The sequence below is a fragment of the Macaca thibetana genome, chromosome 8 (genome assembly GCF_024542745.1).
Source record: "Macaca thibetana thibetana isolate TM-01 chromosome 8, ASM2454274v1, whole genome shotgun sequence".
In the NCBI taxonomy this organism is placed as follows: domain Eukaryota; kingdom Metazoa; phylum Chordata; class Mammalia; order Primates; family Cercopithecidae; genus Macaca; species Macaca thibetana.
The window spans coordinates 141721871-141749838 of record NC_065585.1 but is presented as its reverse complement, the minus strand read 5'-3'; the positions used below and the strand labels follow the sequence as shown (position 1 = coordinate 141749838).

General features: G+C 49.0%; 1 protein-coding gene and 1 pseudogene across 1 annotated transcript in view; one reads left to right on the top strand and one right to left on the bottom strand.

Moving 5' to 3' along the window:
* The window catches only part of TDRP (testis development related protein), a 141228-nt gene that overhangs the window by 99535 nt on the left and 13725 nt on the right, over positions 1–27968 (bottom strand). The gene's annotated exons all lie outside the window — the stretch shown is intronic.
* On the top strand, positions 20003–20105 carry LOC126961966 (uncharacterized; annotated as a pseudogene).

The window sequence follows — 27968 nt, the reverse complement described above, 5'->3', positions numbered from 1 at the left end:
AGAAGTCACAGGGCAACAGGTTAGAGGTCGGTGATTCTGGGTTGAGGGTATAATTGGCAAACAGGAATTATCTTTGTTATTCCTGAACCTTCTCTGTATGCTGGAAATTATTTCAACCTGAAAAGCCCATGAAGGAAAGAACGAAGTAGGCTGGACGCCAGCGAAGGGGCCAGCCTGGCTTGCTCTGTCTTTCTCCTGCCCATCTCTGCAGGCCACCAGCATTCTCCCACGGCAGAGCTCTGGGCTCACAGCCTTGGAGACCCAGGGCCCAAGTGGCAGGCTGTTTCCTTTGTTCCTGGACGTTCTGGCCAGAAGATCCCCATGGAAGGCCTTCAGTGGCTCTGTCTTGGGTCAGGCTGACTCTGTGGACTGTGGCCAGGGTCGGAGCCTCCGTGGTCAGGATCCCAGCCAGTTCCCAGCTGCCACCTTGGGCTCTTGGTGATTTGCCAACCGCACTCGCCTCCCTTCCAGGGAGCATCTGATGCCCTCCCCAGCCCTCCTCAGCCCTCCCTGAGCAGTGCCGTTCCCAGGTTCGGAGGCTGACACAGGACCTGGGCAGTCCAAGCCCGGCCAATCCCTGGACTTGCCTGGGCCTCTCTTTTCTTCTGAACGTGAGCGAGAGGAGGCCCCACAGAAGGCAGGGCCCACATCGCTTAACCCGCAAGTCCTCTGGGCCACTGTGGTCCTGCTTTCTGCGCCAGGCGTCCCTGGGCTCAGATCCTCCTTCAGGTCCTGACACTGCCTGGGAGCTTGGCCTGGGGACTCCTGTGAACACCACGTGGCACAGACCACATTGATCCCTAAGTCATGTTGCTGTGTGTGGGCCAGGGGCACCCACTTCCTGCAGCAGGGGTGAGTTCTCTGCCCTAGTATGAGGACAGAGTAGTCTGCAACCTTGCAGGGGACTCACAGCGAGCAATGACCGGCGGGCGTGGTCAGGACCACCCAAGCCCAGATGCGTCCCTTGCCCCCAGATCCCAGGAACTGGGAGACATGCGGCTAGGGACGTGTTTCATGTGTTGTCAAAACACTTTCCTTGGCACAGTCCTTTAAATTACGGTGAAAGCCACTGGGATATGCAACTGGTTTTAAAGCCCAAAGTGCCACAAGCTGCCAGGATCATCCTCTGGGGCTTAACGGCTTCATTGTGGCTATTGAAGGAAAATTGATGTAACGAGTTGGAAAGTCACCGGACATCCTCTATGACAGTGAGCACTGGAGACCAGGAATAGACCATGCTGGGTGCACCCCTGCCCCTGCCCTCCCTCCCACCAAACACTCTGCCGGATTTGCTGAAGTCCACAGGAGACTGTTCAAGGCATCGTTGCAGACCCCTGTCCCCCCGCTGCTGAAGTGGCAGCACGTGGCTGCCTCGCTAGGAACATCCACATTTCCAGCTGTGGGTACTAAACTCAGGTACAAATCATCCCTCTCCCGAACTGGAACCTGCTGACGAACAGGTTCGCTGCGCAGACCGCACTGTATCTCGAATCACGGTCCTTCCCCAGCTAGCTCTGGTCTGTTCCGTCGGAGAGGCGTGGGCCATGTGGTCTCGCGGTGCCCCATGGCTGGAGCAGTTCCAAGCAGCCGCCGTGGCTCCATGGCCGCCATCGCCCTGCACTTCCTCAGGTCCTTCGTGAAGTCACTGAGGGCCTCTGATGGGTATATGGCCGTGGAGTGCAGGAAACGGGACTGGTAAAGACACAGGACAGCAGCCCCTGGAATGCAGCTTTAACCCAAGCGGCCTTGAGCTAGGATGCTGCTGGCACAGCCGCTCCTCTCAGGGAGCAGCTACCTAGCCTCAGAAGAGCATCTGCCACAGCCCCGAGCAGAGACCCCAGCAAGGATGGTGGATCCGTGGGCCCTGTGGCCCTGGCAGTGTGGACAGTGACCTCAGCACAAGACAAGGGTCTGCTTGGGACCCCTCCCTCCAAGGTGTGGACACTCACTTCCCCACAGCACATGGGACCAAGGACATGATGGTGCCGGGTACCTTGGTGCCATGCACTGAACGTTGTGTCCCTCACCTGGGCCCTAGCAGGGAGCATGGACTTGGCATCTCTATGTCCCCTCTGAAGGGACATAAGCCCCAGGGTGACCGGGCCATGTCTGCTCGATGCCAGGTGATGGCTTCCTCACGACGCCAGCATGCCGGCTCATGTGTGCTTGAGTGCCAGAGTCAGTTCCCAGAGGGCCTGGGACTCAGTACTGCCCCCACCACGGAGCCCAGCTGGGCACAGGTGATGGAGGTGCCCCTCAGTGACATGAGTGGCAGTGCCAATGAGGGTCTCGAGATGCCATTCAGCATGGCGGAGTCACTCAGGCAGAGTGTGTGAGCTGTGGGGAGGTGCTGTCTGCAGATGCACTGCCTGAGGCCCATCAGGCATGGTGGTCCTGGTCCTGTGCGTTTACTCCTCCTGTCTGAGGGCTGCTCAGGGCACTCCCTGGTGCTCCCCGGAAGCCTCTCCTTGCTTGCTGGTGCAGCCTTCCCTGGGCTGCCTGTTCTCCCTCCTCATGTCTCAGTCCCAGTGTGCTTGGCCCTGTGCTCACCTGTGCTCCTGTCACCACTGCAGGCTGGGAACTCAGTGTCCCATTCACTACCTGGTCACCACATCCCAGACTGAGTGCAGGACGCATCTGATGAGTGGCTTTGCAGCTCCTGTGCCTGGCTGTGTTCGTGAGCGGTACTGGGTTGTCGACTGCACTATCTTCTAACTCTGTTCTCTCCATTCTGCTTGGCGCATCCGTCCGTGGTGCTGTGGGAGCCTCCAGGTTGCCCCTGGCTTCTGCTGGGGACCCCTTCACCAGGCGGCACCTGCCCACGCTTCCCACCTGACCGCGGCCCACATGCCGGATCGTGCTGCCGCTCCACTGTGCTCACCAACATTCGGGGCTTGACTTCACGGGCTTTTCAAGACATGTGGGTGTAAAGTGGTGTCTCATTGTTTTCATCTGCATTTCTCTCCTTTGCAGTAACTTTGAGGTTATGAGCACACACATGGTGCTTGTGTCTCTTGAACTGGCTTCCTGTGGTGGCTATCATATGGCCACGGATGCAGTGGCTTAAACACACACACTTATCTTCTCCCGCAGTTCTGGGGTCAGAAGTCTGAATGTGGGTCGGGGGGCTGTGTTCCTTCCGGAGGCTCCAGGAAGAGCCGACTTCCTCACCTTTCCCAGCTCCCAGAGGCCCCACATTCCTGGGCAAGGCCCCACATTCCTGGGCAAGGCCCCTGCCTCCCTCTGCAAAGGCCCCAGGAACATCCCCGGGCCCATCCGGTGAACCAGGCTCCTTTCCTGTCCAGGCCCCCACCCAGCACCTCTGCAAAGGCCCCTGTGTCCTGACTCATCTCCACAGCTGCTGGCAGCAGGGACCCAGCAGCTTTGGGAGGGTCACATCTCACCACAGATATTCATCCACAGCACTTGTACATCCTTCTGTTGGGTTTCCTGCTTTCTTCGTGATGACTTGCAGGAACTCCTTGTATATTTTAAATATAATCCTGGGTGTCTGAAACATTGCAAGTATTTTCCCCTTGCATGGCATGGGTTTATGAACTCTGCCCACCATAGACTTCACTGAGCAGAAATTATTAATGTTGACATAAAATTCTATCTTTTTTTTAACCTTATGGATGGTGCTTTGGGATTCTTGTCTTAAAATATCTTTCCCAACCTACAAAGTTTCTTAGTCTTACTGTCCTTGTCTCTTTTTTAAAAAAAATTTATTTTTTAATTTTTTTTGAATGTGGAGATGGGGTCTGTGCTGCCCAGCCTGCCCTCAAACTCCTCGGTTCACATGATCCTCCCGTCTTGGCCTCCCAAAATGTTGGAATTACAGGCATGAGCCACTGTACCCGGCTCCTAGTTTCATTTTTTGTTATTTAAGAAATTAACCCATCTGGAATCTACCTTTGCTTAAATGTTGTAATGTAGGACCAGTTTTATCCACATTGTGATTTTCTAAATACCGTTGGCCAAACTGTCATTCTTCCATCGTTCTGTGATGTCCTTGTCATCATTTACGTGGGTCTACTTTGAACCCTCCTTTCCCTTCATCTATGAAAATGTTCCTATGTCAGCACTATAGTGAATTTTTTAAAAATTATCATTAAAATTTTAATATATAACAGAAGAGAGTAGTATAAATAACCCATGTGTCCGTCTGCAGCCTCAATGATAACCAGTCTCTAATCTTTTGATGCCATGGCTGTGTACTGTGGCTTGTTATTGGTAGGTTATTTTCCTGCCTTGATCTCCAATGAAAGAGTTACTACATCTACTAATAAGCATTTCTGCTTTCACGTGCATTTTAGAATAAATGTATTGAGGTCATCAAAAAATCGAGCTAGAAGATAAATATTCATAGTATGAAACACTTATAGCAATAAAAAAGAATGAGTGAAAATTGATTAATTAAGCATCTAACTCAACAATTAGAAACAACACAGCAAAATTAACTGAAGGAAGCCAGAATGAAGGAGCTAAGACAGAAGCACAGGCTAATACAATAGAAAAAAAAATAACAGGTGGACTAACAAATTAGAAAGCTGATTCTTTGAAAAATAAAGCAAGATAAATTGATAGATAATGTTGTCAAGAATACAAGGTGAGAAAGCACAAGTATACAAAATAAGGAATGATGAGGTAAAAATAACAAGGAAACAGATGAAATTAAAAGCAGCACGAGACCATCTGCTCAATGCTATTCAAATCAGCTTGAAATCCTAGAAGAATGGGCAATCTTCTAAGAAAATATTGACCAAATGGATCTCAAAAGAGATGGAAAATCCAAATTAGTCACTTTATTTTAAAAAAGAGGTGCTCACCCCCGACACCCAGAAGCAACAGGTGCAAACATTTTTATAGGAGAATTGTAACAAACTTTAAATAGTGGATAATTCCAATAATTTAAAAACTCTTCCAGAGCATTGGAAAAGAAGGTAAAAGTTTTTTCTACACAGCGAATAACATTAGTGACCAAAACCTGAAAAGACTGCGCCAAAAAAAAAATACAAGTCATCCCTAATCTCATCTATACATATCAATAAAAATGTAAATAAAACATAGTCTGTTACAAGAATGGTCTGAGCAATAAATAAATACATAAAAAGCAGAAAGAAAAATGTAGAGATACAGTAGCACATTTAAAATAGTGCAAAGTGATCAAGGAATGGCAGGATGGTTCTATGATAGAGTATCTATTATTAACATTTATCATATTAATAATTCTGAAAAGACATTATATCATTTTCAGAATTACTGTAAACATATTTTTAAAACATTCCTTAATATTGAATAAAATGAGATAAATATTTCTTTACTACTAAAAACATATCTAATATGAAATATTAATATGCTTGCTAGTTTAGTACTTTCATTGGAATCAAGAAAAACCAAAAATACCCAGTACCAGCACTATTGAATAACATTATACTGGAGGCATCAGTGCATGCAATTAGATAAAAGAAACAACATAGAGCATACAAATTAGAAAGGAGGAGACAAAGTTGTTTACTAGGACTAAGACTGTATGTCTAAATTTTCAATAGGGTACAAGACCATTCAATGGAGAAAGAATAATCTTTTCAACAAATGCATCTGGGACAGCTAGAAATCCACAAGCAAACTAATGAAGTTAGACCCGTCTCTCACAACATATACAAAAACTCAAAATGAATCAAAAACTTAAATACAAGTGCTTAAATCATAAAACCTTTAGAAGAAAACAGAGCAGTAAATGTTCACAACCCTAGGCTTGTCAATGATTTCTTAGATATGAAACCAAAAACACTAGCAGAAAAAGTAGATAAATTGGACTTCATCAAAATAAAATACTTTGTGCATCAAAGAACACAACCAAGAAAGTGAAAATACAGCCCATGTAAAGGGAGAAAATATTTACAAATTGCATTATCTGTAATACATAAAATCTCTTCTAATTCAACAACAAAAGACAAGCAACCCAACTGAAAAATGGGCAAAGGAATGAATGGGCATTTCTCCAAAGAAGATTTACAAATGGCCAACAAACATATATGTTAAAAGTAAAACTTCAGACGAATTAAATTTAAAGGAGTTTAACTGAGCAATGAACAATTTATGAATTGGGAAGCCCCCAGAATCACAGTAGATTCAGACAGACTCCAGGGATGCCTCATGGTCAGAACAAATTTATAGACAAAAAAGTGAACCGACATACAGAAATCAGCAATGAGGTATAGAAACAACTGGATTGGTTACAGGTTGGTGTTTGCCTTATTTGAACACAGTTTGAACACTTAGCAGTCTATGAGAGGTTGTAGTATGGCCGCAGGGATTGGCCAAGACTCAGCTGTTGTTACAGGCACATACTCCTAAGTTAGGTTTTCAATCTTGTCTGCCTATTAAGCTAAGTTACAGTTTGTCCACAAGGACTCAAATATAGAAGTATGGAGTCCTTTTCAGGGGATATTTAGTTTGCTTTAAATCAAAACCACAATGGAAACCACTGCACACCCATTTCACACCCACTAGGATGACTATACTTTTTAAAAAAAAACCAGGAAGGCCAGGTGTGGTGGCTCACACCTGTAATCCCAGAACTTTGGGAGGATGAGGCAGGCAGATCATGAGGTCAGGAGATCGAGACCATCCTGGCTAACATGGTGAAACCCCATCTCTACTAAAGTACAAAAAATTAGCCGGGCCTGGTGGCGGGCGCCTGTAGTCCCAGCTACTTGAGAGGCTGAGGCAGGAGAATGGCGTGAACCTGGGAGGCAGAGCCTGCAGTGAGCTGAGATTGTGCCACTGCACTCCAGTCGGGGTGAAAGAAAAAACAGGAAAACAACAAGTGTTGGCACAGATGTGGAGAGATTGGAATACTTTATTTATTAATTATACTTTAAGTTCTAGGGTACATGTGCACAATGTGCAGGTTTGTTACATATGTATACATATGCCATGTTGGTGTGCTGCACCCATTAACTCATCATTCACATTAGGTATTTCTCCTAACACTATCGCTACCCCCTCCCTCATCCCACAACAGGCCCCTGGTGTGTCATGCTCCGCACCATGTGTCCAAGTGTTCTCATTGTTCAATTCCCACCTGTGAGTGAGAACGTGCGGTGTTTGGTTTTCTGTCCTTGTGATAGTTTGCTCAGAATGATGGTTTCCAGCTTCCCAGCTTCATCCATGTCCCTACAAAGGATATGAACTCATCCTTTTTTATGGCTACATAGTATTCCATGGTGTATATGCACCACATTTTCTTAATCCAGTGTATCATTGATGGACATTTGGGTTGGTTCCAAGTCTTTGCTATTGTTAATAGTGCCAGAATAAACATATGTGTGCATGTGTCTTTATAGCAGCATGATTTATAATCCTTTGGGTATATACCCAGTAATGGGATGGCTGGGTCAAATGGTATTTCTAGTTCTAGATCCTTAAGGAATCACCACACTGTCTTCCACAATGGTTGAACTAGTTTACCGTCCCACCAAGAGCGTAAAAGTGTTCCTATTTCTCCACATCCTCTCCAGCACCTGTTGTTTCCTGACTTTTTAATGACTGCCATTCTAACTGGTGTGAGATGGTATCTCATTGTGCTTTTGATTTGCATTTCTCTGATGGCCAGTGATGATGAGCATTGTTTCATGTGTCTGTTGGCTGCATAAATGTCTTCTTTTGAAAAGTGTCTGCTCATATCCTTTGCCCACTTTTTGATGGGGTTGATTTTTTCTTGTAAATTTGTTTAAGTTCTTTGTAGATTCTGTATATTAGCCCTTTGTCAGATAGATTGCAAATTTTTTCTCCCATTCTGTAGGTTGCCTATTCACTCTGATGGTAGTTTCTTTTGCTGTGCAGAAGCTCTTTAGTTTAATTAGATCCCAGTTGTCTATTTTGGCTTTTGTTGCCATTGCTTTTGGTGTTTTAGTCATGAAGTCTTTGCCTATACCTGTGTCCCGAATGGTATTGCCTAGGTTTTCTTCTAGGATTTTTATGGTTTTAGATCTAACATTTAAGTCTTTAATCCTATCTCGAATTAATTGTTGTATAAGGTGTAAGGAAGGGATCCAGTTTCAGCTTTCTATATATGGCTAGCCAGGTTTCCCAGCACCATTTATTAAACAGGAAATCCTTTCCCCATTTCTTGTTTTTGTCAGGTGTGTCAAAGATCAGATGGTTGTAGATGTGTGGCATTATTTCTGAGGGCTCTGTTCTGTTCCATTGGTCCATATCTCTATTTTGGTACCAGTACCATGCTGTTTTGGTTACTGTAGCCTTGTAGTACAGTTTGAAGTCAGGTAGCATGATGCCTCCAGCTTTGTTCTTTTTGTTTAGGATTGTCCTGACAATGTGGGCTTAATTTGGTTCCATAAAAATTTTAAAGTAGTTTTTTCCAATTCTGTGAATAAAGTCATTGGTAGCTTGATGGGGATGGCACTGAATCTATAAATTACCTTGGGCAATATGGCCATTTTCAAAATATTGATTCTTCCTATCCATGAGCATGGAATGTTCTTCCATTTGTTTGTGTCCTCTTTTATTTCACTGAGCAGTGGTTTGTAGTTCTTGAAAAGGTCCTTTATATCCCTTGTAAGTTGGATTCCTAGGTATTTTATTCTCTTTGAAGCAATTGTGAATGGGAGTTCACTCATGATTTGGTTCTGTTTGTCTGTTATTGGTGTATAGGAATGCTTGTGATTTTTGCACATTGATTTTGTATCCTGAGACTTTGCTGAAGTTGCTTATCAGCCTAAGGAGATTTTGGGCTGAGATGATGGGGTTTTCTAAATGTACAATCATGTCATCTGCAAACAGGGACAATTTGATTTCCTCTTTTCTTAATTGAATACCCTTTATTTCTTTCTCCTGCCTGATTGCCCTGGCCAGAACTTCCAACACTATGTTGAATAGGAGTGGTGAGAGGGGGCATCCCTGTCTTGTGCCAGTTTTTAAAGGGAAAGCTTCCAGTTTTTGCCTATTCAGTATTATATTGGCTGTGGGTTTGTCATAAGTAGCTCCTATTATTTTGAGATACATCCCATAGATACCTAGTTTATTGAGAGTTTTTAGCATGAAGGCCTGCTGAGTTTTGTCAAAGGCCTTTTCTGCATCTGTTGAGATAATCATGTGGTTTTGTCTTTGGTTCTGTTTATGTGATGGATTACGTTTATTGATTTGCGTATGTTGAACCAGCCTTGCATCCCAGGGATGAAGCCAACTTGATTGGGGTGGATAAGCTTTTTGATGTGCTGCTGGATTTGGTTTGCCGGTATTTTATTGAGGATTTTTGCATCGATGTTCATCAGGGATATTGGTCTAAAATTCTCTTTTTTTGTTGTGTCTTTTCCAGGCTTTGGTATCAGGATGATGCTGGCCTCATAAAATGAATTAGGGAAGATTCCCTCTTATTCTATTGATTGGAATAGTTTCAGAAGGAATGGTACCAGCTCCTCTTTGTACGTCTGGTAGAATTCGGTTGTGAATCTGTCTGGTCCTGGACTTTTTTTGGTTGGTAGGCTATTAATTATTGCCTCAATTTCAGAGCCTGTTACTGGTCTATTCAGGGATTCAACTTCTTCCTTGTTTAGTCTTGGGAGAGTGTATGTGTCCAAGAATTTGTCCATTTCTTCTAGATTTTCTAGTTTATTTGTGTAGAGGTGTTTATAGTATTCTCTGATAGTAGTTTGTATTTCTGTGGGATTGGTGGTGATTTCCCCTTTACCATTTTTTAATTGAATCTATTTGATTCTTCTCTTTTTTCTTCTTTATTAGTCTTGCTAGTGGTCTATCGATTTTGTTGATCTTTTCAAAAAACCAGCTCCTGGTTTCATTGATTTTTTGAAGGATTTTTTTTTTTGTTTCTATCTCCTTCAGTTCTGCTTTGATCTTAGTTATTTCTTGCCTTCTGCTAGCTTTTGAATGTGTTTGCTATTGCTTCTCTATTTCTTTTAATTGTGATGTTAGGGTGCTGATTTTAGATCTTTCCTGCTTTCTCTTGTGGGCATTTAGTGCTATAAATTTCCCTCTACATACTGCTTTAAATGTGTCCCAGAGATTCTGGTATGTTGTGTCTTTGTTCTAATAGGTTTCAAAGAACATCTTTATTTCTACCTTCATTTCGTTATTTACCCAGTAGTCATCCAGGAGCAGGTTGTTCAATTTCCATGTAGTTGTGTGGTTTTGAGTGAGTTTCTTAATCCTGAGTTCTAATACGATTGCAGTGTGGTCTGAGAGACAGTTTGTTATAATTTCTGTTCTTTTACATTTGTTAAGGAGTGCTTTACTTCCAACTATGTGGTCAATTTTGGAACAAGTGTGATGTGGTGCTGAGAAGAATGTATATTCTGTTGATTTGGGGTGGAGAGATCTGTAGATGTCTATTAGGTCCACTTGGTGCAGAGCAGAGTTCAAGTCCTGGATATCCTTGTTAACTTTCTGTCTCGTTGATCTGTCTAATGTTGACAATGGGGGTTAAAGTCTCCCATTATTATTGTGTGGGAGTCTAAGTCTCTTGGTAGGTCTCTAATGACTTGCTTTATGAATCTGGGTGCTCCTGTATTGGGCACATGTATATTTAGGATAGTTAGCTCTTCTTGTTGAATTGATCCCTTTGCCATTATGTAATGGCCTTCTTTGTCCCTTTTGATCTTTGTTGGTTTAAAGTCTGTTTTATCAGAGACTAGGATTGCAACACCTGCTTTTTTTTTGTTTTCCATTTGCTTGGTTGATCTTCCTCCATCCCTTTATTTTGAGCCTATGTGTGTCTCTGCACGTGAGATGCGTCTCCTGAATACAGCACACTGATGGGTCTTGAGTCTTTATCCAACTTGGCAGTCTGTGTCTTTTAATTGGGGCATTTAGCCCATTTACATTTAAGGCTAATATTGTTATGTGTGAATTTGATCCTGTCATTATGATGTTAGCTGGTTATTTTGCTTGTTAGTTGATGCAGTTTCTTCCTAGCTTTGACGGTCTTTACAATTTGGCATGTTTTTGCAGTGGCTGATACTGGTTGTTTCTTTCCATGTTTAGTGTTTCCTTCAGTAGCTCTTATAAGGCAGGCTTGGTGGTGACAAAATCTCTCCGCATTTGCTTGTCGGTAAAGGACTTTATTTCTCCTTCACTTATGAAGCTTAGTTTGGCTGAATATGAAATTCTGGGTTGAAAATTCTTTTCTTTAAGAATGTTGAATACTGGCCCCCATTCTCTTCTGGCTTGTAGTTTCTGCCGAGAGATCTGCTGTTAGTCTGATGGACATCCCTTTGTGGGTGACCCGACCTTTCTCTCTGGCTGCCCTTAACATTTTTTCTTTCATTTCAACCTTGGTGAATTTGACAAGTATGTGTCTTGGGGTTGCTCTTCTAGAGGAGTATCTTTGTGCCATTCTCTGTATTTCCTGAATTTGAATGTTGGCCTGCCTTGCTCAATTGGGGAAGTTCTCCTGGATAATATCCTGAAGAGTGTTTTCCAACTTGATTCCATTCTCCCTGTCACTTTCAGGTACACCAATGAGAGGTAGATTTGGTCTTTTCACATAGTCCCATATTTCTTGGAGGCTTTGTTCATTTCTTTTTACTCTCTTTTTCTCTAAACTTCTCTTCTCACTTCATTTCATTCATTTGATCTTCAATCACTGATACCCTTTCTTCCACTTGATTAAATCAACTACTGAAGCTTGTGCATGCATCACATAGTTCTCATGCCATACTTTTCAGCACCATCAGGTCATTTAAGGTCTTCTTTACACTGCTTATTCTAGTTAGCCATTCGTCTAATCTTTTTTCAAGGTTTTTAGCTTCTTTGCAATGGGTTCGAACATCCTCCTTTAGCTTGGAGAAGTTTGTTATTACCAATCTTCTGAAGCCTACTTCTGTCAACTCGTCAAAGTCATTCTCCGTCCAGCTTTGTTCCATTGCTGGTGAGGAGCTGCATTCCTTTGGAGGAGAAGAAGTGCTCTGATAGTTAGAATTTTCAGCTTTTCATCTCTGGTTTCTTCCCATCTTTGTGGTTTTATCTACCTTTGGTCTTTGATGATGGTGACCTACAGATGGGGTTTTGGTATGGATGTCCTTTTTGTTGATATTGATGCTATTCCTTTCTGTTTGTTAGTTTTCCTTTTAACAGTCAGGACCCTCAGCTGCAGGTCTGTTGGAGTTTGCTGGAGGTCCACTCCAGTGGAGGCTGCAGAACAGCAAATGTTGCTGCCTGATCCTTCCTTTGGAAGCTTTGTCTCAGAGGGGCACTCAGCTGTATGAGGTGTCAGTCAGCCCCTACTGGGAGATGTCTCCCAGTTAGGCTACTCAGTGGTCAGGGACCCACCTTGAGGAGACAGTCTGTCCATTCTCAGATCCCAAACTCTGTGCTAGGAGAACCACTACTCTCTTCAAAGCTGTCAGACAGGGACGTTTAAGTCTACAGAAGTTTCTGCTGCCTTTTGTTCAGCTATGCCCTGCCCCCAAAGGTGGAGTCTACAGAGGCAGGCGGGCCTTGTTGAGCTGCGGTGGGCTCCACCCAGTTGGAGCTTCCTGGCTGCTTTGTTTACCTACTCAAGCCTCAGCAATGGTGGACGCCCCTCCCCAGCCTTGCTGCCACCTTGCAGTTGGATCTTGGACTGCTGTGCTAGCTGTGAGCAGGCTCCGTGGGTGTGGGACCCTCCTAGCCAGGTGTGGGATATAATCTCCTTGTGTGCCGTTTGCTAAGACCGTTGGAAAAGCACAGTATTAAGGTGGGAGTGTCCTGATTTTCCAGATACCATTTGTCACAGCTTCCCTTGGCTAGGAAAGGGAATTCCCCGACCCCTTGCACTTCCCTGGTGAGGCGATGCCCCACCCTGCTTTGGCTCACACTCCATGGGCTGCTTCCACTGTCCAACAAGTCCCAGTGAGATGAACCTGGTACCTCAGTTGTAAATGTAGAAATCACCCGTCTTCTGCGTCACTCACACTGGGAGCTGTCGACTAGCACTGTCCCTATTTGACCATCTTGGAACCAAGACCGAGAAATTGGAATTCCTATATTGTATTGGTACCTTGCCTTAGATTTGTAAAATGGTGAGGCTGCCCTGGAAGAGTTTTAACAAGTACCCAGCAATTCCAGTTTTAGGTATAAAACCCCCCACACCAAATTGGAAACTGGTGTTCAAAAAGAAAATTGCTCATGAACATTGATAGCAGCTTTATTTTCAATAGGCAGAAGGTAGAATCAACCCATACGCCCATCAGCTGAAGACAGGTGATCAAAAATGTGGTGTATACAGACAATGGAGTGTTATTTAGCCACAAAAAGGAAGGAGGCACTGATACACGCTACACATACGTGAAACTTGAAAACGTTATACCAAGTGAGAGAAGGCAGGCGTGAAAGGCTACATGTTACATGGCTCCACTTATATATCCACAGTAGGCAAGCCCAGAGACAGGCGGCAGATTGGGGACTGCCAGAGGCTGGGGGCCAGGGGATGGGGAGAGACTTCTAGTGGGGACAGGGGTTCCTACTGGGGTGACGGAGATAGGCAGAGGTGATTCACAATATTGTGAATGCACTAAATGTCACTAATGGTAAACTTATGTTATGTACATAAAATAAAATAGCAATAACAAAATTAGGAGGCCGATAAAGACCATATATCTGGAGAATCTGGCAGAATGAACTGAAAAACAACCTCAAACAATGAGAGAATTGATGAGACAGTCTGGTATGAAATTAAAAGACACAATCCAAGTGCTTTCATTAAGCAAATAACAAGCTAGAAGCTACAAACAAAGGGAAAGATCACATTTATAAAAGCAAAAAAAGAGCTGAGGAACAGCTCATTCGGGATGTACATCCTCTCTCTTACCTCCATCTATGGCTCAGCTCCTTCGTGCACTGCAGGCTGGCTCCTAAGATGGGGCCCAGGCTCTCCCCAGGTGCTCTGATGGGCTTGGCCTGCCAGAAGCACCACTGGTGGGAAGAAGCGGCCGGCCCTGTCTTCCTGGCTCCCCCTACAGGGATGGCTTCTCCTCTAGGCCTCCTGGAGTGCCTGCTGGGGATGGAGGTAGTTTGAGACAGCAGAGTTTTAAGGATGCCGCTGAACCTGGTGCTGCTCCTATGATTGTGTTAAGTTACCTGGCAGGGGCTTCATCTCACCACATATTTGGTGAAGCAGGGAGCTTTCCCCAGCTGGTGCAAAGGGCAGTCAGACAGATTCAGGGCATGCAAAGGACTGGGCTCATTGCCGTCACTGACTTTAAAGATGGATGTGGCCCTGGGAGAAGAATGCAGGTGCAGGTGCCTGAGGAGCTGAGAGTGGCCCCAACTGACAGTCAGTGAGGAAACAAGGGTTTCAGTCCCACAGCTGCAAATAATCAAATGCTGTCAATGACCTGAAGGTGCCCTGGAGCCCTTAGTCCTGTTGCTGCTGTGGCTGCACCTCTCCCTTTCATCCAACAAAGATGCCCCAGATGAACTCTCACTCAGAGAGCAAGGCACTGCGAGCTGTGCACTGTTCCATTCCCAAAACATCGTTTATTTAAGTTATAAAAGGGATGAGAATAAAAGCCTGAGATGGTCTTCAAAATGTTATCTCTTGCTCTGAGCAATGAAAAATTATGCATGCCTTCTCCTATGATATGTGTCTGTTAGAGAGAGGAGAAAGCTCTCTGAAGGCCAAGTGAGGCACTACCTCCGGATGTGGGGCACCGAGTCACTGCACACATTTTATTATGTGTCTGTTTCTGTGCTCAGGGGACAGGAGTGAATAATGCACAGGCCCTTCAATGAATCCGCAGTTGTGTGAGTGGACGTGGCCAAGGAACTGTGATGGAACACATTCATAAAGAACAAAGCCGTGGAGGTCACAGCAGCAGGCGGCCAGGTCTGGAGGAGATGCATGGGAGTCAGACATCCGCATGCAAGCAAGGAGGGCGCCTCCAGGAGTCCACAGTTTGTCAGCTTGAAAAATCCCATCTGGAAAGTCAGTGACACAGAGCAGTAACTAACAAGGACAAAAAACGGCCAATGAAGGAAAAAAGCCAAATGTATCTTTTCTGAAATCTCCCCCAAAATCTTGAGAGGAGGCTACATTTGTAGTACATAATAACACATTATCTCTCTTCCTCCTCCTCCTCTTTCTGTGTCTCTGTCTCTCACACAGGTGTAGTCCTGAGGCTCTGCACCCAGCTGCTCCCCTCAGCACCTAGCCCTGAAGCCCAGTCAGCTTCTTCCATGCTGCCAGCCTCTCTCCTCTGCTCAGTACATTTTACCTCCACCAGCGCAGCAGGGCCTGACCCATTGCAGTGTTGTGAACTTTAGGGTTTCAGGTTCATATCTGGTGCCAAAATTCATGGGATGAGGCTGTCTCTAAAGTCTTTCCTGGCTCCCATATTTTATGAGTCAATTCTACGATTTTGGAGAAAGGAGATATTCCGAACGAAAGGAGAGAAAACAAAGGTTGGAATCCATGTAGGTTTGAGAGGGAGAAGAAAGAGTACTCCAGAGGAGGATAAAGGAACAGGAACCAGGCACCCACGCGGTGGTGCCTGTAGTCCCAGCTAACTGGGCGGCTGAGGCAGCAGTCAGCAGAGCTCAGGCCACTGCACTCCAGCCTGGGCAGCAGAGTAAGACCCCGTCTCAAAAAGTAAATAAAAAGGAACACATTGGCTGCAGGAATGTCCTGGGCACCTTGGCTCTAGACCTGCCAGAGCACTGTGATGCGAGGGCAGTGAGGGGAGCTCTGTGAGGGGAGTGCCCAGAGGGAACACGGAGAGGGATGTGAGGCAGCGCTGTGCCAGAGCGCTGTGAGGGGAGAGCTGTGAGGGGAGGGATGTGAGGGGAGCACTATGCCAGAGCGCTGTGAGGGGAGCACTGTAAGGGGGGCACTGTGAGAGGAGAGATGTGAGGGGAGTGCCCTGAGGGGAGCGCTGTGCCAGAGCGCTGTGAGGGGAGTGCCGTGAGGGGAGTGCCGTGAGGGAACACGGAGAGCGATGTGAGGCAGCGCTGTGCCAGAGCGCTGTGAGGAGAGGGATGTGAGCAAGAGCTGTGAGGGAAGAGCTGTGAGGGGAGAGATGTGAGGGGAGCACTATGCCAGAGCGCTGTGAGGGGAGCACTGTGAGGGGGTTGTTGTGAGGGGAGCACTGTGAGGGGGACGCTGTGAGGGGAGGGATGTGGGAGGGGCACTGTGAGGAGAGGGATGTGAGGGGAGCGCCATGAGGGGAGCGCCGTGAGGGAAGAGATGGGAGGGGAGCGCCCTGAGGGGAGCGCTGTGCCAGAGCGCAGTGAGGGGAGCACTTTGAGGGGAGGGATGTGAGTGGGGGCTGTGAGGGGAGCGCCGTGAGGGGAGAGATGTTGTGAGGGGAGAGCCCTGAGGGGAGAGATGTGAGGGGTGCCCGTGAGGGGAGGGATGTAAGGGGAGCGCTGTGAGGGGAGGGTTGTGAGGGGAGGTCTGTGGTCTGTGAGGGGAGCGCTGTGAGGGGAAGGATGTGAAGGGAGTGCTGTGAGCAGAAGGATGTGAGGGGGGCGCTGTGAGGGGAGAAATGTGAAGGGAGTGCCCTGAAGGGAGGGATGTGAGAGGGGCGCCCTGAGGGGAGGGATGTGAGAGGGGCGCCCTGAGGGGAGGGATGTGAGAGGGGCACTGTGAGGGGAGGGATGTGAGGGGAGCGCCATGAGGGGAGAGATGTGAGGGCAGCGCTGTGCCAGAGCGCTGTGAGGCGAGCACTGTGAGGGGGTTGTTGTGAGGGGAGCACTGTGAGGGGGGCGCTGTGAGGAAAGGGATGTGAGCAAGCATTGTGAGGCCAGCGCCTTAACGGGAGAGATGTGAGGGGAGCGCCCTGAGAGGAGGGATGCCAAGGGAGCGCTGTGCCAGAGTGCTATGAGGGGGTTGTTGTGAGGGGAGCACCCTGAGGGGAGGGATGTGAGGGGGGGCGCTGTGAGGAAAGGGATGTGAGCAAGCATTGTGAGGGGAGTGCTATGAGGGGAGGGATGTGAAGTGGGCGCTGTGAGGGGAGGGATGTGAGTGAGCTCTGTGAGGAGAGCTCAGCGAGGGGACGTTTTAAGCACAGTTCCTTGGTTTCGCCTTCATCGTTCTCCCCCTTGCTCCTCCACACAGGCCTGGCACTGGCATGGGTTGCTGAGAAGACCCCTGAAGCAGCATTTCCTCACCACCATGGCCTCCAAGAAAGCGGGGCCTCCTATGAGCCCTAGAGTGCAGGTTCTCCAGGGGCCACTGGGGCCCTGAGAACCTTCCTCTGGTCACCGTCAAGGTCAGCCAGGACCTCGGAAGCCAGTGTTGCTCACTCTGTCTCTTATGCAATCACCTCTGGCTGACCTGGTTGTGGGAGCAGGCTCCGGCCTATGAGACCAGGAAAGTGTCCCTGGTGAGAAGGTCCTGGTCACCTCCCCTGCCTCCTGCCAGTCACTGTGGTTCTCTTCTGGGTCATCATGGAAGTCTCCTTGGTTCGTCATCAGCCAAGAGTGACAGGAACAAGAACAAGAGGACCTTGTGCAAGGAGCTCCTGACGCCTTCCCCAGTCCGTTTGTCCACCCCTTGGGTGGCTCACATGCAAGCTGCTCTTCTCTCCACACTTGCTTATAAATACTGGGGGTCATCACTCATGGATAAGGGTTTTATTTTTTTCTTTTTTTTTTCTTTTTTTTTTTACCAACAATATCTTTGCTGTAAAGCAAAGCAGGGCTGAGGATGGAGAGACAGAGACCTCCCATCTTTGCTCCTTCACCTCTCAATCAAAAGGGCAATAAAGTAATTGAAAGGCATAAAAACAAAACTCAAAGAGGAGAAGATAGGAAGAGTCAGCCAGGTGGGAGGACTGAGCATTCCCAGGCAGAGCAGGAACAGGGAAGCCCAGCTACCACCCAGGAGATCTGCACCAGACTCAGGAAACTTCAGAAGTCAGGGACGTCAGGGAGCTCAGGTGATTGTGAGGCACCTCAGGCATGCAGGGGCAGCTGGGCAGTGAGGGTGAAGGACACTGTGCTGAGAGGGGTGAGTGGAGCCCCCCTGTGGAGAGTGGGATACCTCACCCACCTCCCAAGCTCCCAGAATGTCAAAGGCCAGACTCATACCCCCAGGCAGGAGGTCATACCCCTCTCTTGGCTGTGGAGGGAAAATCTAAAAATGCAGTCTTTGGATTTAGGGGTTCCCAGTGGAAGAACTGGGCCATTTCCACTGCTGTGAGGTGAGGGCCACTCGTAAGCAATCCCCCATATGCTGCCTACAGTTGTTAATGCCTTGGTCTAGCCAAGGGCACTTGGCTGAAGAGCTGTTCTCAGCCAGGGTCCCAGCAGGAAATCTATGACACGCTCAAGCTTGGTAAATCGAGGAAAGTTTAATTAAGGAACTGCTAATGAAAAGCAATAATCAAAAAGGAACTAATGGCAAACATGCAGGCAGCCTTGGGAAACCATGGGAGAGCTGCAGAGCCCTGCCACCAGCACCAGCTCCAGTCTTGAAGGACATGCCTGGGCAGTTAGTGGAATCCAGGAAGGCCATGGGACAGCAGGGATGCCCAGTAAGGCCTTCAGGAGAGGGATGCAGACGACTGGAGGAAACCTCACTGGGAAAGAGCCCGGCTGCATCTCCTCCCCACACACCATCCACTCCCGTTGGAAGCACATGCGGCTGCTTCCTGCATGTGAGCAGGTTGGGTGGGGTGGGGGTTCTATGTGGAGGATGTAGGCCAGAGACCCAGGGAGACTCTAACATAACACAGACCCAGAGAGACACCTGGAGGAAGCTGGGTGGATGGAGGGAGTAGGACGCAGATAAACCTATGATATTCACAGAGAAACAGGGAGGCCGTGAAATAAGAACAGACACCACAAAACTACACACAGAATCTTTCAATTAAAAGTACAATACACATAAATAATTTAATAGAAATGTTGAATATTAGACTCATTTACATCTCCCAGAAACAGAATAAAAAGATGCACAGATGAAGAATTAGGGAGGAATGACAAAAGAAATAGAGAACCCAGAAACTCCAATACCCACTTAATGAGAAGAGAGACCAGAGAGGTCAGACAGGAGAGATCAGCAAAGAAATAAACAAGTGGTCCAGAACTGCAGACAGGAGCCCAGATTGAGAGAGCAGCACATGCATGAAAGAACAGAGTAAAAACACCTGTGTCATCCACATCCTCATTGCCCAGACACTGCAAGCAGAGTTCACCAGCAGCCCAGGGGCCAGAGCAACAGGCCCCAGCACTCTCGTGACAGAACTGGAATGGCTGAGACCTCCATACTGAACACCGGAGTCTGCAGGGCGGGAAGCGAGGCCTCCTCAGTTCTGAGAGATGTTACTTGCAGACTAGAATCCTGGTCCCAGAAAGAAAAGGTCAAGGAGAGAATGGCAACGTCTCCAGACATTGCAGGTCTCAAAGTATTCCTCCCACACAGGGTCTCTCAGGGAGTCCTGAAGGTGAGGAGCAGGGAGACACAGGGAGATGTGGCCAGAGCCTTGGGAGCTGAGGCAGTGGGGGCCTCAGGGATGCCATGGCTGGACCGTCGATGTGCCTGATCATGCAAGTGTCTTTCTTATTTCTGTTAGGAAGTGCGCGGCTAGAACAGTGGTCCCTTCCTAGAAGTCTAAGGAAATAACAACTAAAATGCAACAGCTCCCAACCCCAGAGGAAACAGGGAGTGCATGAAGGAAAATTTAATCATTTTACAATTACACAGCTCAGCTGAGAATAAGCTCTGCGTGATCACAGGATGGCAACCTGGAATACGGAGGTCATCACAGAGTGTGGCTATCACACTGGAGGAGAAGAGGGTGCAGAGAGTGTGGGTGCATGCATGTGCTTAGCAGAAAGGTTAAGTCCTCCTCCATCATTGAAGGAAATCAATAGATGAGCCCCAAAATAAACAACATGAAACACAAGCATGTTGTTCACTCACAGGAGGGAAACACCAAGAGACACAGTGACAGCCGCAGGGACTGAGGGTGGAATAAAGAAGCTGCTTTCACCACAAACCAGGCAGTAATGCTGGGCTCTTAAAAGCTTTGCATGCAGTGATTCTTGCCCTTTTGGCTAAGATCAAGTGTAGTACCTGTTCTTAGCCGTTTAAGAATTTTACATGTATGAGTGTAATAAAAATTACAAGTAAAACCTTAAAAATATGGAGAAAGTTACGTTTTAAATAGCAACAAATAATTTGGGTGTTGATGTATAAAACAGAGCAGGGCTACTAGGCTTAACTGGAATTTGAGGCAGATGCAGCTTATAAAATTTTGATAATTAGTTTCTGAAATTTTATTTTAAAAAATAATTATGAGTAGAGGACACATTGCTTTTAATTTTGCTGGTAGTTTTCATTACACACAGGCTGCAATTCGGGAATTGCTGAGAGAGACTGAGCTGAACAACTTAGAGCTGTGCCAGTAAAAGTCTCCATTAGGTCCTAAAGTCCCCAGAGGCTGGAGGCTGTGGAGGTCCTGCTGCAGGGGCCAGCTGGTTGGACATGGCCTGAACCCCCATACTCGCCCACAGATGCTGTGGTTCTGCGGCAAAACCAGCCCTTTGCTTCCAGCATCCTCTGTTTCCATGAGCAATACCACAAGCCTTGAGCAGAACTAGAGCCGAGTGTGTGGACACAGGTGCCATCTCATGATCTCCACTTCCTGAACCATGTGTGGGCACTGATGGCAGAGTGGAAAGCAGAAAGCTGTGGGATGTAGTCCTTGCATGGACCCCATGGCCAGGACTACCTCAGAACTTCTGAGGGTTGTGTTCCAAGTTCATTCCTGCCTCTGCTCAGGCCCCAAATCTGCCTGCATCTGCAAAGCCCTAGAGCCTGGAGTCCTTAGACCTAAATAAGTGGCTACTGCTCCCACCAGGCCAGGCCAGTTAGGAGAGAGGGTCAAAGTCATAGGTCACAGAGTGATGTAAAATGATGAGATCAGGCAGTGGGTCTTCAGTATGGGGGCTTCCACAGTGGTCCCAGCTGTGGCCATTGCCCCTGTACCTAGCCAATGCACCACCAGCCCCCACGCCTTCCCTAGAGACAGAGGAGGTGGTGATAAGGGGACGCTGTGAGGGGTCTTCTGGTCAACTTGCCTTTCTGTGACCTTTTCCCCTCTTCCCAGTGGAGCAAATTGTTTCCCTGTAGGAGAAGAAAAATTGGATGCCTGTAACCCACGGCAGATGAACAAGAGAAAAACAGAAGTTTATTAATCCACACACCTCATGCATGGGTGGGAGACTCCAGGGGAAGATGTACAAATCTGCAGGAGGTGGCCCAGAACCCTAGCTTATCTTCAACTAAAACAAAGAAAGAAGGTGGGGGTGGCCAGCAGTGGGGAGGTGACCAGAAAGGCAGGTGACCGAGGTCACAACTTGTTGTGGGCTTGCAATAGAGCTTTCTCCTCAACAAGTGTCTCTTGTAACTGAGTTTTCTTCCTCCTCTTGGATCCCAGAGGAGATACCCGGTAGGTAGAGATTCCTTCACAGAGGCAAACTCCCCTTCCAAAAGGGCGACTTCTTAGAGCTTCTCCTGCAGCTGCCATTCCTCAAAATCCTTGTTCAATGAGGCACACTCTGGGATGGGGCCTTGTCTCTCCTGAAGGTCCCGTGGGAAGGCCTGGGCTGGGTACCAGACTGGGTACCAAGCCAAACAATCTATCACCTGGAAACACACCCACTTTTAACCACATGTGATGAGAAATGCTTTATTCTCTATTTGGATATTTTAAGTGCCTCTGTACAACTCTCTCACCAAGCCAGTTCCACTGATCAGAGCACTGCAGGGCACATCAGGGCAGGGATCCCCAACCCCTGGGTCAAGGACCAGTACTGGTTTGTGGCCTGTAAGGAACTGGGCTGCACAGCAGGTGAGTGACAGGTGAGTGAGCGAAGATTCATCTGTATTTCCAGCTGCTCCCCATTGCCTCCTCTCAGAGCAGTGGCAGCATTAGATTCTCATGGGAGCACAAACCTTGTTGTGAACTGTGCACATGAGGGATCTAAGTCGCATGCTCCTTATGAGAATCTAATGCCTGAGCTCTGCCTCCTGTCAGAGCAGTAATGGCATTAGATTCTCATGGATAGACTCTCACACCTCCTGTTGTGAACTGTGCACAGGAGGGATCTAAGTTGCACACTCCTTATGAGAATCTAATGGCTGCTGATCTGTCACTGTCTCCCATCACCCTCAGATGGGACCATCTAGTTGCAGAAAAGCAAGCTCAGGGTTCTCACTGATTTGACATGAGATGACTTGTATAATTATATTACAATGTAATAATAATAGAAATAAAGTACACAATAAAGATAATATGCTTGAGTCATCCTGAAACCATCCCCCCACCACCAGGTCCGTAGAAAAATTGTCTTCCATGAAACTGGTCCTGGTACCAAAAAGCTTGGGGACCACTGCTTTAGGGTGGAGAGCACCCCACACAATGCTGCTTTTAGGAGTCCAATAAACATCTACGGAGCATCTGCCACACACCAGGTGCCACACCTGGTACTGGGGTTGCAGAAATGAACAGAACATGACACTCACCTACCGAGACGTCAAAAAGAACTGAGGGCAACGGGTCATAATAAAGCGAGTAAACTAAAGCCGTAGGTCTACAGCAGGGCTGGAGCAGGAGATTCTGTGGCACCAACGAGGTCACCAATGCCCCTTCGGTGTGACTTATCTAGGAGGAGCCAACAGAGTTTCTGGCAGTGGCCACGGCTCATTCCTCACCCCACCAGGGTCACAGGTTCTCGGTCTGAGGGCGACCAAGAGAGCCTTGCTGGATTCGCTGAACTCACAGGCACTTCCCAGACATGCACTCAGCGGTGCCAGTTTAGAGCCCCCCGTATCTGCTCAGATGCTGAGTCCCTGAACAGGGAAGCCTCTTACTTCTCTTTGTAAACCAAACATGCTCCCAGCACACTGTAGACCTTGGAATGTTTGTTGAATGAATGAAATTAAAATAAAAAGAACCATAGGCCATAAGCTACACGAGGCAGGGAGCAAGGTGGTTCCTGCAGCACCGAGTTGTGTAAATCAGCACAGTCCAAGCTTCCTGACACAGACAGGGAACGAGGAGAAGAGAAAATAGAGTGGGAGGAACTGAGAAAAGGCTAGGAGGTGAGGGAGGAGGTGATGGGGAGACGAGAAGGGAGGCTGCAGGGAGGCTGCCAGGCAGATGAAGGGTGAAACATGAGTAGGGAGCAGTTCACACCACTTGTGTCTCTGTTTCCAGCCCTCATTTTCCAATGAACAAAATGTGAATATTCTCCACATTTAGTGTCACAGAGAGGCGTTGTAAGAGGTTGCAAGTTCAGGCTTAATGCAGAATTTTAATGAGATGTGTACCCGCTTCTCTTCACTGGCTCATTTTGTCCTGCTTAGGACTCCACAGAGCATGTCACAGGGCAGATGCATGCTAGCTCTTCTTTTTCCATTTAGAAAACTCAGTGCCCGTGGTGCTGGCAAGTCCCGTGAACTTGGACAAACATTTCAGAAAGCTCCATTGTTCTTGGCTTCTAAGACCTCTCTCCCAACCCATGATTTGCCGCTGCAATATTACTATGATATTACTATGCTAATGACGAGGGAAGACACGGAAATACAGACTTGGCACAAAGACGCTCAGACACACAGCCTGCCTTAAAAACGTGTGAAGACCCTTATAGACCACTAGGGGTAGATGGAAAGACTTTAAGTATTAATATTTTCAAAAGCTTGTACTTTCACACTTCATAAAGTGCTTTCATGAATATTGTCTTTGCATAATGACATGATGGGCACTTTTCCCATTGTGTGGGTTATGAAGGGACTTATCCACGGTCACCTGGCAAATGGGGCCTCAAGCCAAGCTTCCTTCTACCAAATCTGGGCTCTTTAGAACATGGAGTCACCATGTGGTAGGTGGTGGCTGCCTTGGTTCAGTCCTGGAACTGCAAAGCTAGAGGAGACAGCTGGGCAGGAGTGCATCTGGCAACTCCTCCTGGCACAGAGAGGACAGAGAGGAGCAGTGGAAGGCATTGGGAGTGGGAAGGGGCTGTTGCCTGCCATGCAGCCTGGGTTCTAATCCCCTCGTTCAGCCCCCTCTGCCATGGAGTCACCGCTTAGAGGCATTGCCACGTTTCACCTGTCTGGAGCCTCACAGGGTTTTCTATGTCCTGAAACTGCTCAGTGTCATCCAGATGGCAGGGCTTTTCCACAGGAACTGCCACGCTCCCAGAACTCTCTCGAGGGGATACTGGACAGCACAGGCCACCCCTCCCACCTCCCCCAAGCATTGACAGAACTGTGACCATCAGGATCAGGATCGAGAGAGCAGCAAGAAGCCGGGAGCTACTGCCTGGCCAGGAGCAGGGGGCAGGCAGGGGCGAGGGCACTCCAGGGCCACTCATGCTGCGCCTGGAACCTCATGGCTCTGGAGGGCAGCCCTGCATGATTTTGCACATCCCACTGCTCAAAGCACCAACTGCAAATATTTTTAACGGGAATTTCCACAACCAGCGACAAACCCATGATCAGAAAGACATGTGGCTGCCCCTCCAGTGAGGAGGTTTACCAGGAAGTGGGAGGGAGTAAAACAAGGAGGAGGAGACAGAGAGAGACACAGAGAGACAGAGACACACACCCACAGAGACAGAGAGACACACAGGCAGAGAGCACCTTGACGGAGGGGTCAGAAGGCATAGGTGCTGGAGGCCTGGAGGGAAGGGAGGTGCTGGGCAGCAGGAAGCAAGAGGGACAGAGCAGGATGAGCTTTGATTGGCCCCTCAGTGCAGGCTGTGTGAGATACCCAGGCAAGCCCTCCGCTCATACCACACGTGCCCGCAGGATCTGTCTTGATCTCATTCTCTCTCCCTCTCCGCAGGCCTCTCCAGGTTTGTACCACGTACCACACAGACCAATGGATTGGAGCTTGAAGCATCTGCAGGACTCACCGGCAGCTCTCTCAGAGACCCTGGATGGGAGGGAGGGCTGAGCCACACAGACCACTAGGACTGGGATCTCTGGAGATCACGCCCAACGAGGAGGGTTTTGAAAATGCCCTGGTTAAGAAACTCTGACTCTGACCTCCAAGCGGGGACAGGGGAGCCCCAAGACCAAGGAGGGTTCCTGGGACCTGCCAGGCTCTGGTGGGCCAGTAGGCACCCAATGGCACACCCAGGCCCCTCCCTGAGGCTGGAGGGGCACACGCAGGCCCCATTTTAAATAAACATCCCCTTAGAAAATACAGGCCCTAAAGCAGTGGCTTCAAATTCTTTTGACCACAAAGTACACCAGAAAAATTGCTTTAGGTCAGGACCCAGCCGTGACTAAAACGAGGCATCCACAAATAATCCACAAATAATGCCACGCTGGCACTCAGCATCCCGCTACCCGTTCATTCCACACTGGCTCACAAGGAAAGAGAATCAGGGCAGCGAGCGGGCTCTTTTGAGTTTCTCCCATGGCGCTTGTGGGTACAGAAGTGGGGTTCAGCCTGGGGGAGCCACGTCCTCCCCCTGAGGAGCATGGGGCTGTGAGTAGACAGAGGGCAGATACGGCCACCCTCAGGATGCTGCGTGGCTGCCTCAAACGTCCCAGGATACGTCCAGGTTTCTCACCAATGAGGGCCCGGGTCAGGGAGTGGGGGGAAGTCAGGCTGCAAAGGGCACCATCAGCTCCCACGGCCGACCCCGCCTCAGCGCCCGGACCCCCCACACTCCACCCCGCCTCAGCGCCCGGACCCCCCACACTCCACCCCGCCTCAGCGCCCGGACCCCCCACACTCCACCCCGCCTCAGCGCCCGGACCCCCCCCCACACTCCACCCCGCCTCAGCGCCCGGACCCCCCACACTCCACCCCGCCTCAGCGCCCGGACCCCCCACACTCCACCCCGCCTCAGCGCCCGGACCCCCCACACTCCACCCCGCCTCAGCGCCCGGACCCCCCCCACACTCCACCCCGCCTCAGCGCCCGGACCCCCCACACTCCACCCCGCCTCAGCGCCCAGAACCCCACACTCCACCCCGCCTCAGCGCCCGGACCCCCCACACTCCACCCCGCCTCAGCGCCCAGAACCCCCACACTCCACCCCGCCTCAGCGCCCAGAACCCCACACTCCACCCCGCCTCAGCGCCCAGAACCCCACACTCCACCCCACCCCGCCTCAGCGCCCAGACCCCCCCACACTCCACCCCGCCTCAGCGCCCAGAACCCCCCACACTCCACCCCGCCTCAGCGCCCAGACCCCCCACACTCCACCCCGCCTCAGCGCCCAGAACCCCACACTCCACCCCGCCTCAGCGCCCAGACCCCCCACACTCCACCCCGCCTCAGCGCCCAGACCCCACACTCCACCCCGCCTCAGCGCCCAGACCCCCCCCACACTCCACCCCGCCTCAGCGCCCAGAACCCCACACTCCACCCCGCCTCAGCGCCCGGACTCCCCACACTCCACCCCGCCTCAGCGCCCGGACCCCCCACACTCCACCCCGCCTCAGCGCCCAGAACCCCACACACCACCCCGCCTCAGCGCCCAGAACCCCACACTCCACCCCGCCTCAGCGCCCAGAACCCCACACTCCACCCCGCTCTCAGCGCCCGGACCCCCCACACTCCACCCCGCCTCAGCGCCCGGACCCCCCACACTCCACCCCGCCTCAGCGCCCAGAACCCCACACTCCACCCCGCCTCAGCGCCCGGACCCCCCACACTCCACCCCCCGCCTCAGCGCCCAGAACCCCACACTCCACCCCGCCTCAGCGCCCAGAACCCCACACTCCACCCCGCCTCAGCGCCCGGACCCCCCACACTCCACCCCGCCTCAGCGCCCGGACCCCCCACACTCCACCCCGCCTCAGTGCCCGGGCCCCCCACACTCCACCCCGCCGCAGCGCCCGGACCCCCCTTGCCAGACCCCACCTCAACACCCAGGCCCCCCAGACTCTGCCACTGCCCCTCAAGGTGAGCTGACCTGTGCTGCCGTTTTCTCATTTTGAGGAAAAGCAGCCTGCCCCTGCAGCTCACACCCACGCTTTGCCTCTGCAGCTACCCACAGCCTCAACCCTCCTGCATGTGACAGCCCCTCCCAGATCCGGCGACAGCTGTGTCCTCCTGAGATGCATTTGCCTCCTACCAGTTCTAGGCCAGGACACCCAGCGTGTTTAATGATGCTGCAGCCCATTATGATTCACCTCATGTTTATTCAACTGCAACAATGACACCATGGAAAAACAAATTGTGGTTTCTTCTGTAGAAATGGGAATACGATTTATTTCCATGGATTCTAAGGCACTAGGAAGCTTGAAGTTTTTTTTGTTTGTTTGTTTTGTTTTTAGTTGGTCCCCAACAGCTGATGTCCCAGTGGTGACTCCTGAAATTACTTTGGGAGCTTCAGATTAAAGAACCAGATTTAAGTGCTTTTAGATGAAATATATGTAATATTTTTATTAGATCCAAGTTCTTTAAAAATTAGATAAGCGGTTATATAACTAGGGATTTAGTAATTCATCTTTTAAATTAAACCCTTTAATTCACAAGCAGGTGTAAGAAATTATGCAGAGCTCCTACATTATCTTCATCCCTTCCCCCAGTGCTGATATCCTGCAAAACCATGTCACATCGGCACAGCCCGGTGTCAACACCCATCTGGCCAAGATGCAACCCAGCCATGCCTTTTACGGCTGCACCTGAGCCCTGTGTCTCCCTGCTACCCTGACGGCCACTCCTCTGCTCTCCCTCTTCTCTAATTTTGTTGCAAGAATGTTTTGTAACTGGAATCATGCAGTCTATACCTTTCTGCGATTAACTTTTTTTCCTACTCAGCACAATTCTCTGGAGATTCATCCAGGTCATGGTATCATATTCACTCCCTTTTAGCGTGGGGGTAGAATTTCATGGTCAGACATAAGGCAATTTGACCCTTCAGGCATTGAAGGACAAGCTGACGTAATCTCTTGTGCACAGCTTTTGTGTGGACGTAAGTCTTCGTTTCCTTGGGATGAGTGTCCGGGGTATGAATGCTGGGTTGCAGGG